We start from the raw sequence: 9,325 nt of genomic DNA on the forward strand, positions 1-9,325 counted from the left end.
TGGCTGACCAGGACAGTCATTGCCACTTTGCACATTTTTGATTCTTTAAAAAAAAAAAAAATTGTGTTTTTTGACGTTAAGAATGTTGGTTTTACTTTCAATTCAGTCCCTGAAGTAATTGACAAACTTTATTATCCGGGTACGGAGCAAATGGATGTTCTTGCAAGAAGTTTATTGCAAGACTACCAAACAACAATGGACTGCCTTTGTTTTCCTTCTTAAGAACTGTAGATGGTGGATTTTTTAAATTTTTTTTTAATTGTTGTGAGCATTTGGAGCTGCTGATGACATCTAGTTGAGTTAAAAACATTCATTCCTAATTTTTATGGTGCTTATGTTCTAACAGATGTTACTTTAGGGGGTTGGCATTTGTACCCCTCTGGGAATTTTCTGTAAATACCATCTACACACTTGCCTTTTGTACATGTCTTGGGTTATGAGAGGTGGCTTTTGCTGCCAGTATTAGACTGGAAGTTCATACCTAAGTACTGTAATACCTCAATGTTTGAGGAGCATGTTTTTGTATACAAATATATTGTTAATCTCTGTTATGTACTGTACTAATTCTTACATTGCCTGTATACTTTAGTATGACGCTGATACATAACTAAATTTGATACTTATATTTTCGTATGAAAATGAGTTGTGAAAGTTTTGAGTAGATATTACTTTATCACTTTTTTGAACTAAGAAACTTTTGTAAAGAAATTTACTATATATGCCTTTTCCTAGCCTGTTTCTTCCAGTTAATGTATTTGTTAATGTTTGGTGCATAGAACTGGGTAACTGCAAAGTTCTGTGTTTGATTTCTTCCAACGGTGTACATTTAGTGCTGCGTCTTATAGCACTTTGAAATACCTCATGTTTATGAAAATAAATAGCAATTACATGATGTGCCATTTACTATTTTTTCTTTTAAATGAAATTCCTTGAAATAAAGTCTTTAACTTTGCAATGTTTATGAAATAAAAAATGTAGTCCCATAAGTAGGGATTTGAACTGTCAAAGTATAGGTGATATTTTACAAAAGGTCAGCCAGTCAGAACATTACCATTTCTGGTGTAAAAATTAATTCAAAAAACGATTTTCCTGTTCTTTCACAATTCATATGTCTCTTGTGATGTCAGAGTCTTCGCAAGGGGTCGGCCGTATCACAGTTAATGGAGAGACTTCAATGTCTTGTGAAGACTTCTGGAACATGGACTACATAGTGAACTGTGAGAGGGGCTAACAGACATCAATTAATGTCCACAGATCCTCTTTTTTTACTACTCTACTAGGTGACTAAAAATTGACAATCCTACTGGAAATGAAGTGTGGAGAGCTGTGAAGCCTGTGTCATACGGCAAGTAATCTAGAAAGAAATTGGTAGGTGGTCATCTCAAGTGATGCAATGGTGTTTTGTGTGACAGAAGTAAGACTTGACTGAGGTAACACGGGTCATGTTTTGGTCAGTTATTTGAGACTAAGGCCCTGTTTTATTTTCTAGACTGTGCAGAAACTTCTGATGTTCTCTTTCTCTATGCCAAACTTGAAAAATAAGGTGTAGATTGGTGAACAAAGGATGAATTGAAAGGAGCTAATCTAGGACATGTGATTCTTATTTAGCCATGATGCACAGGGTATAGCTTGCTTGGTGACTGAGCTACAGAACATCTCATTTGCCATGAGGTAAGACAAGTATGAGAGCAGAGTCACCACTGTAATGTGTGCCATATGTCCGTGTCCTACAGTAACTTGGTGTATCATAGCCTGTGTATTTAGCCCTCAGTCCCAAAAACATTGGGAGTTAAAGTTAGGTTTCATTGCAGCAAATCTGTATCTTCAACTGGTTCAAATTGGTGTAGTGCTGCTTGGATTCAGCTTGGCCTACGTGACTTTTAAAAATTTCACCTGAATTTGTACACTTAATTTGTATCTCCTCAAATCAGACTTGAGAGCTCCAACAGTTCCACAACCAACCTTTGTTCCTTCCCATTTTTGGTGGACATCTGGTTCACATCCTCTACTCAAAGCAAGAACAAACTACATGAGAAAAAAGGTTGCTCAGGGTCAAAATGAGCCAAGTTCTGAATATCTTAAAGGACTGAACAGTCAGACGATACTTCCAATTTTTGACTGCCACGACAATCAAGTTTTCCCGATGTTCCTTCGGAATTTTCTTTGCTGTAACTTGAGTCCGTTGCCTCCTGTGTTTCGTGTTTAACCTCAGAGGAGAGTCTGGCTCCACCCCTGCAACCTTCCATTAGGAGCTGAAGACAGCAATTACTTCTCTTTTCTCGAGGACGAACCCAGTTCTGCCCCGTATTGTTGTGTTAGCGGAGCACTTGGAGTATAATAAAGGTGTTAAATACTTAGCTTTGTTTGGAAATAGATCACAAATTCCCATTCTGAAATCCTTTTTCAATGTGCAATCCTTTTGAATTCAGCGATAAACGTCCAACTGTTGTCAATGGAGATAGGATCTGCCCCATCCACTCCAGGGCACTGTGATGTTTTCTGCTGTTGGGTGAGTTTATCTTCTTTTCTTCCTCCCCCAACTTCTGGGTGTTAATAGGTTTGCTTTCACATTGTTGATGCGGGAAGCAATTTGTCAATTGCAAATGCTTTTGTAAACAAATTCAGGTGTAGGATGTTATTAAACCTCAATTGTTAAATAGGTGATAGTGGTTTTAGATTCATAAGAAAAAAAAGAAAAGATGTTAGAAAGACAGCTTTTGAAAAAAACAGGGAAACAGTAGATATAATAATTTTTTTAGTACTTGAAGGAGTACATAGAGAAGTACATTGACACATAGCAACAACCAGAACAAAAGATCCTGCTTCAAGCATAGCTAGAATTTAGAATTATTAATGACTACGTCATGTAATGAATGGAGGAACTATTCAGTCTGTTGTTTTGTTTGTTTTCAATATACATACCTTGCATAAAAATCTAGAAACGTGGAGAAGCTGTTAGAAAACTTGACAAGTACCTAATAACTGGTTATTAAAAGAGGGTATTGCCTATTCCTGAAGGGAAAACTGAATTAGAATAATCACAATCTTATCTGATTAGCAATAAAAATTCCCAAGTTATATTTCATACAAGATTGAATCTGCTGATAGAATCAGATATATTCCTCCCAAATCAAATATCACAGAGGACAATCTCCTCTCGCTTTTATCTTTATTTTCTTAAAAGTACCACTAAAAGTACAAGGGACTTCAAGCACCAAAATGAAATGATTCCCCCATAAACCAGTGTAAGTAAAATACCAGCGGGAGAGCATAAAAAGGTGAAATGTGTTAATGATGTCATTACCACCAGGTCACTTGTTACCGTGAGTGTGAAACAAAGTGCATTTCTCAAACCCCAAGCTGCTGTTATAGCAACTTATCACCAACTCTTGGCAGAACTGCTTGAGTTTTCATGATGTGTAAGATTTGCAGAGGTTACATTAGCTCCCGGTAAATATGCTGATAAACCAAGCTAGAATAAAATGACTTTAAACGGATCCTGTTCTTAAGCCTGAGTTTCCTGACTTGTGACTGTTTTAAATCAGATTAATTTTATTTAAAGGTTTAAGTTTGGTATAATGAATTTAACTACTTTTTAATGTACCATACTATTTATCACACTCTTGGCAAATGGTTCGTGATTTATAACTGAGCTCCCTTCCCCTTGTCTCTACTTCCACTTTTTTTTCCCCTTCACCTTTCTACTAGAAACTGGAATTTTATCTCACAAGACCAAAGCCGTCAAAGAGGATTTGAGGTTCACCCCTTTAAAATAAGCAGGGATCTCAGCAGAAGCATGAGATACACAAAACTTCCAGAAAGCTCACTGCAAAAACAATAGCCATGCTAATTGTAGGGCCAGCACAGCAGTGTTTGCTGAAGTACCAATAAACAGAGCACCAGCTTGCCTCAGCAGCTTGCCTGAATTCAGAGCCCTTGAGCCCAGACAATCTTTCTCTTCTGCTGGGTTACCCTTTCCAATCTGCCACTACAAGCTGGTTTTTGCTGCCTGTCTGCTTGTGCTGAGCCTCCAAGGAGGCTTGGCCATAGCGAAATTTGTATTTTGCTGTTAGGATGCCCCTAGCTGCAGATCTGTAATTATCATCCAGTTTTGTGCCTCTTCTTTCAACCAGTGTAGTTATGCATGTATTTTAGCAACAAGTGACTTGAAGATAGTGTGCAACAAGTTACTCTTCATCTGTGAGCTTGGAAGATCCCTTTTATGTGTGCTTTAGGTATAGACTAACATATGCTGCGTGCACCCAAGGAATTCCCTATGTCAGTTATAAACCCTGCTAAATAAAACAAAATCTATATTTTGACTAAGTAAGAACACTGGCCAATTGGTCCTTTGAAGAAAAAGCACTGTATGATCACCGTGTGACACTCCTAAACAACACAGAAAGTGAAAAATCAAACACATCCACAAAGTAAGTACAATTAATGGCCAATATTTTTAAATATCCTGGTGAAATGAATGGTTGTGTAGTATGCATCAGACATAAATGAATTAGGCCTATTAACTGCTGATCTCTGAAGTGTTGAATTAAATTTAATATGCATAATCATTGTTAGGCTCTGTGTATGCTATTACAGCTGCTCTATTTGTGATCTATATTTCCCATGATATAGATCTTCCATCTGATGTTGTTTAGGTAAGTGGAAACATTTTCATTTCATGAGAAAATAAACTTGTTATTTCTTTTTCACATTCTATTCAATCCAATTTCCCAATCTCATTTGTCTGCATTAAGTATTTAGTGCTTTCTGTCTTTTATACTACATGCATTTAGGGAAATTAACTGCATTCTGTTATTTGTCTGAATCAGGTTAGAGTGTATTCCTGTGAATTGTTGTATTAATCATTGCTCAATAATGACAGCTGTCCTGTTGTTCAAAAGAGCAGTGTCTAAGAGCTAAATATGGTCCAGTCTTATGCTAGAGGTAGCATAAATCATGGTTTTGGCTTATTCTTAGTTAGTTTTCAATCCACAGGCATTACAAGCATGACACTCTCTCAAGCACCTAGCTTCTTTCCTTCCTAATTCTTATGTCACCAGTAGAGACACACAGGTTCTTCCCAGAAGACATCCACATTCAGATACAGAGCATCTATATTGGATTCTTACTGGAATGGGTCCAAACATTCCTTTGCAGTGTGGAGAAAAAGTGATTATAGTGTGAAAGTGGCAGTTATGGGAACTCTGTTAATAGCTTTGTTACTGCTGTTAGGTACCATCAGTTACTTGACCTGTATCTGATGTTACTTACGAAATGAAATTTAAAACAATGATTTGGATTGCAGGTTAATAAATGTATTTATCACAATAAAATAGTGAATGAATGCAGGATTGTAAGTATACAGTTAGTTTAATTGGCATATTAATTTTAGTTGCAATTAAGTAAAATATTTCAATGGCAGATACACTTTCGTGCTTCCAAACACCATTCAGAGTAAGTATGTACTGTTTTGGAATTCCCAGAATTTCCCTTTATATGTAGTCAGCAGTTAGCATTTCAATTAATTATGTAAGTGATGAGGGAGCTATACAATATCATATACAGAATTTGGTAATGACTGGTAGTTAGGAATACTTATAAAACCTTTTTAAACCACTTACATAATTGCTATCTTTTAAACTCCTAAGAACTTAAATCTTTTTCTAGTTTTTGTGGAAATAAGTAAGAGGCATTAATTTCAGGTATTAACACCTAATTTCAGATGCCTTAAATTACTCGTTGAGTCCAACTACTCATGTTTTCAACCCATTTGCTTTCACTCATGCGTATTAAAGGTTTTTTTAACTAATCAAGTTATCTTAAACCCAGCTAGTTCATCTTTTCTGCAGCATTCATAAACTTTTTGCTTTGGTCATCTACAACAGCATCTCTGTAACTTTAGTATCTTTGTATTCCTTTTTTCCTTTCATATATTCTGCTTATCATCAATGTACGACAATATTCATCACCACCAGATAATTTTCTGCATTACTGATAAAGTTTCCTAAAATATCTCTCATGTTATGATATTGCAAGGTGGGAGGACCTTGTTTTATCCTCAGAACCTGCAAAGCTTAGTGACAGGGCATGCTGATATATTTCAGATGTTTATATACTGACAACATTTTAAATTAAGTGGAATGGTAGTGCAACTCACATCCTTTTCAATGTAAAGAAAAGAAACACACCAGATATACATTTCAAAAAATCACTATTAATTTTTGCAGCTACTTCTGTTATATATTATATCATAGCTCTACCAATTCCAATGTTTCTATTTAGTTGTTTCTACAACCTTACTGCAGTAGTCATTTTTTGACTGGCAATCTATTTCACCTTTGCTAATATGTGAAATCTACCTACATCTTAATGTAATTTTGTTATTTAAGTCTAAAACAGGGTCCCATTCTGTGAGCTGCTGAACACTTACTCAGTTGAGGGGTTATTAAGTATGAACCCAAGACATGCCACAATTTCTAAAGGAAAACTGTAGGTATGCCTACAATATTATACTCTTTCCCTCTTTTGAGTCCCTTATTTCTTACTGGCATTTGTTTTTGAAAGGCCAACTTATTATAATGAAAGCATGCAGTTAGAACTGAACAGACATGAAAAATATGCATAAAAATTAATACTGTTTCTTTTTTTTCTTTCAGCAATAGAAGGCTTTCAAAGACTGGATTTTGTTCTTCTGCAGTAATAGAAGGATATGCATTAAATATAACCCAGACGCAGTTAATTTACTCATAAACTCCTTCAATACAGAACATTACATTTTTCTATCCTGCTTTTGGTGTTGACAATATGCAGTGCTTCAATGCTTCAGTTATGTAAACACCAGCGAAAATAAACAGCAAATAGAAGCGATCAGGAGTAAGCTGTCTGTCCTATCAAATTCCATTTTTTCCTCTCTGTTAATCAATAAAAACAAAAACTAAAATAAAACAAATAAATCTTGGCTGTCTATTATTTTTCTTACCAGAACTCTAATTTTGAGTCTTCAGGATTCAGTCTAGTAGCAAGCATCTGAGTAAATAAACGCTTTTGATTGAACTGTGTCATTCTACTGCTTTCTAAGTGCCTACAACTTCAAGAGGGCCCATAATATGAGTGTTATCACTTGTGTTTCTCTCAACTCTCAATGCATGAACTTCTAAGAGACTGGTTCTGGAAATATGAACTGAAATTCAGGACATACAGTAACAGAAGCAGAGGGGACACAGGGATTAAACTACCACTAGTAGTTAGAGAAAAGATTAGCAGCTGCCAAGGACTGATGTAGCACTTCTTTGGTCCTATTTAATGACATATGCATGTGATAATGAAGCTTACTTCTGTGAAAAATTTTAGCTAATACTGTCTGAATTAAACCCTAAGCCCAGACAAGGGAATAAATTCAGTGCATATTAATATTTTACATTAGAAAAGGGGTTCCTAAACTTACTTAGTGAACAACCATATTGCAACAACATCCATCCATGTGTATCTTCAAAAGGATGCATTCAGCTGACCACCTTACTATGCTGCAGATTGGATGCGTGCACAGTTTGGGAGTCCCAGCCAGGAAATCTAAACTTGCTTTAGAAGAAAAGACCTTGATTTTTCTTCTCTTTACTGGGGAATAATGACTCAAGAAGGGATTTTACTTGTGTATTTGTTCTGGTTGCCCAGAAAACAGAGTAGCGTAACAGCTCGGGAGTCAATGGCATTAGGACAGATTATGCCATTTGAGGAGCCAGAGTTGAAAAAAAAATTGAGAAACTTGATTACAACTGTGCCATTGTACATGTGGAAAAGTACTGGAAGTCCTTCGGTGTTTTGTTGTGACCGCATGTAGATACAATTTTTAATGCCCTAAACCTCCTTAATCAAGATCTTAGTTTTAAAAATTGTTATTAAACATCTTTGCACAAAGTATTTTTATATTTGATATACCACAAATGTTGCCTACATCTCAGCAATTATGCACTATGATTAAAGGGTATAATCTCTCAAGAGAGGTTTATAATCATTTTAATTACCCTGGACTTAATAAAAGGAGTTAAGGGATTTAATAAAAGGGCATTAAGAGATTGCCAAAGGGTTAAATATATATATTTTTATAAGAAAAATCGTAAAGCTTCTGTGGCTTTGAGGTGGGAAGGTGGAAAGGCTTAGTGGGAAAAGAGGAGGAGGTGAGCAAAAGTCAAGACGAGGATTAGTGTCAATTAAGCTTCCCTTTGAACCTCCTAACTTGCATATGTAGAACCTGACACAGCTGAAAATATTTGTAATTTCCTGGGCCACAACGGACCAGAGAGATTGGTGTACAGCTTTCTGACCTATAGGAAACTGCAAGGGAGCAAAGGAAAGACAGAAAAATTGCCAACTTCTAGGTTAGTGCTAGGATATTTTAGAGCTTATCCAAAGGAGAAGATCTGGAACAAATGAGTCAATAGATGCCTTTCTCAGGCCCCAAACATTTCGTTTTTGATCTACCTTTGAACAAAACTATACAGATTCTCTGTCCTATTCCTCATCTTCTGCTCTTAAGTTTCAGGTTAGCATAGAATTTCATTTATTTCTATCTTCTGAAATATAATAGTTGTAATTATAGATGAGAAGATAAAAGTCAACCAACAATAAGACAGGAAGTTCTACAGCTCTTACAAAACAAGCCAAAATTCCATATATACATCATCCTACACATACCTACAACATACCTACAACATTGCCACGCTTCATCTTTATGCTGAGTCAAATTTGAAGCCATATACAAAGAGGTAAGGTGGAGATTCAAATGTGGATACTTGGAATAAGTCGAAGAACAAATAAGTACAAGTCATCTTGAAGGTTTTGCTGACTGTAAGTAAAATGATTTGTTTTGTTTTCCAGTTTTGATTAATGCATTTTAATGCGCTTTCTGTTTCCTAACACTGCAGTCCTCCAATGTCGAGTTAAATCCTTTTTCATAGTTGTGGGTGTTCTTGTAAGACTCAAGGACAGACATACTGTACAAGGAGTCATGGAGGAGTGTCTTTTCTTCTGTACTGCATCCTAGATAGGCACAAACTCCTTGGATAATTTTGTATTGGATAATTTTATATGATCATGTATAATATCCATTTCTTATAATCCTTTCCCCTTCCCTCTGTCCCCAGATACCACCTCTCTGGTGCAGAGAAATCTGGTGCTGAAGTCAGCATTCAGAAATGGAAGTTAAACACAAGAGAAGAAGTCTGTACCCACCTCTTATCATTTAAATCTAACAAAAAACTTCCACGAGGCAGCATTTTTTTATCCAAAGCATGATTTTTTCCCCACTTCTTTGTGATGTGTTAAGAAT

This window comes from Meleagris gallopavo, chromosome 2 (genome assembly GCF_000146605.3).
Source record: "Meleagris gallopavo isolate NT-WF06-2002-E0010 breed Aviagen turkey brand Nicholas breeding stock chromosome 2, Turkey_5.1, whole genome shotgun sequence".
Lineage (NCBI taxonomy): Eukaryota > Metazoa > Chordata > Aves > Galliformes > Phasianidae > Meleagris > Meleagris gallopavo.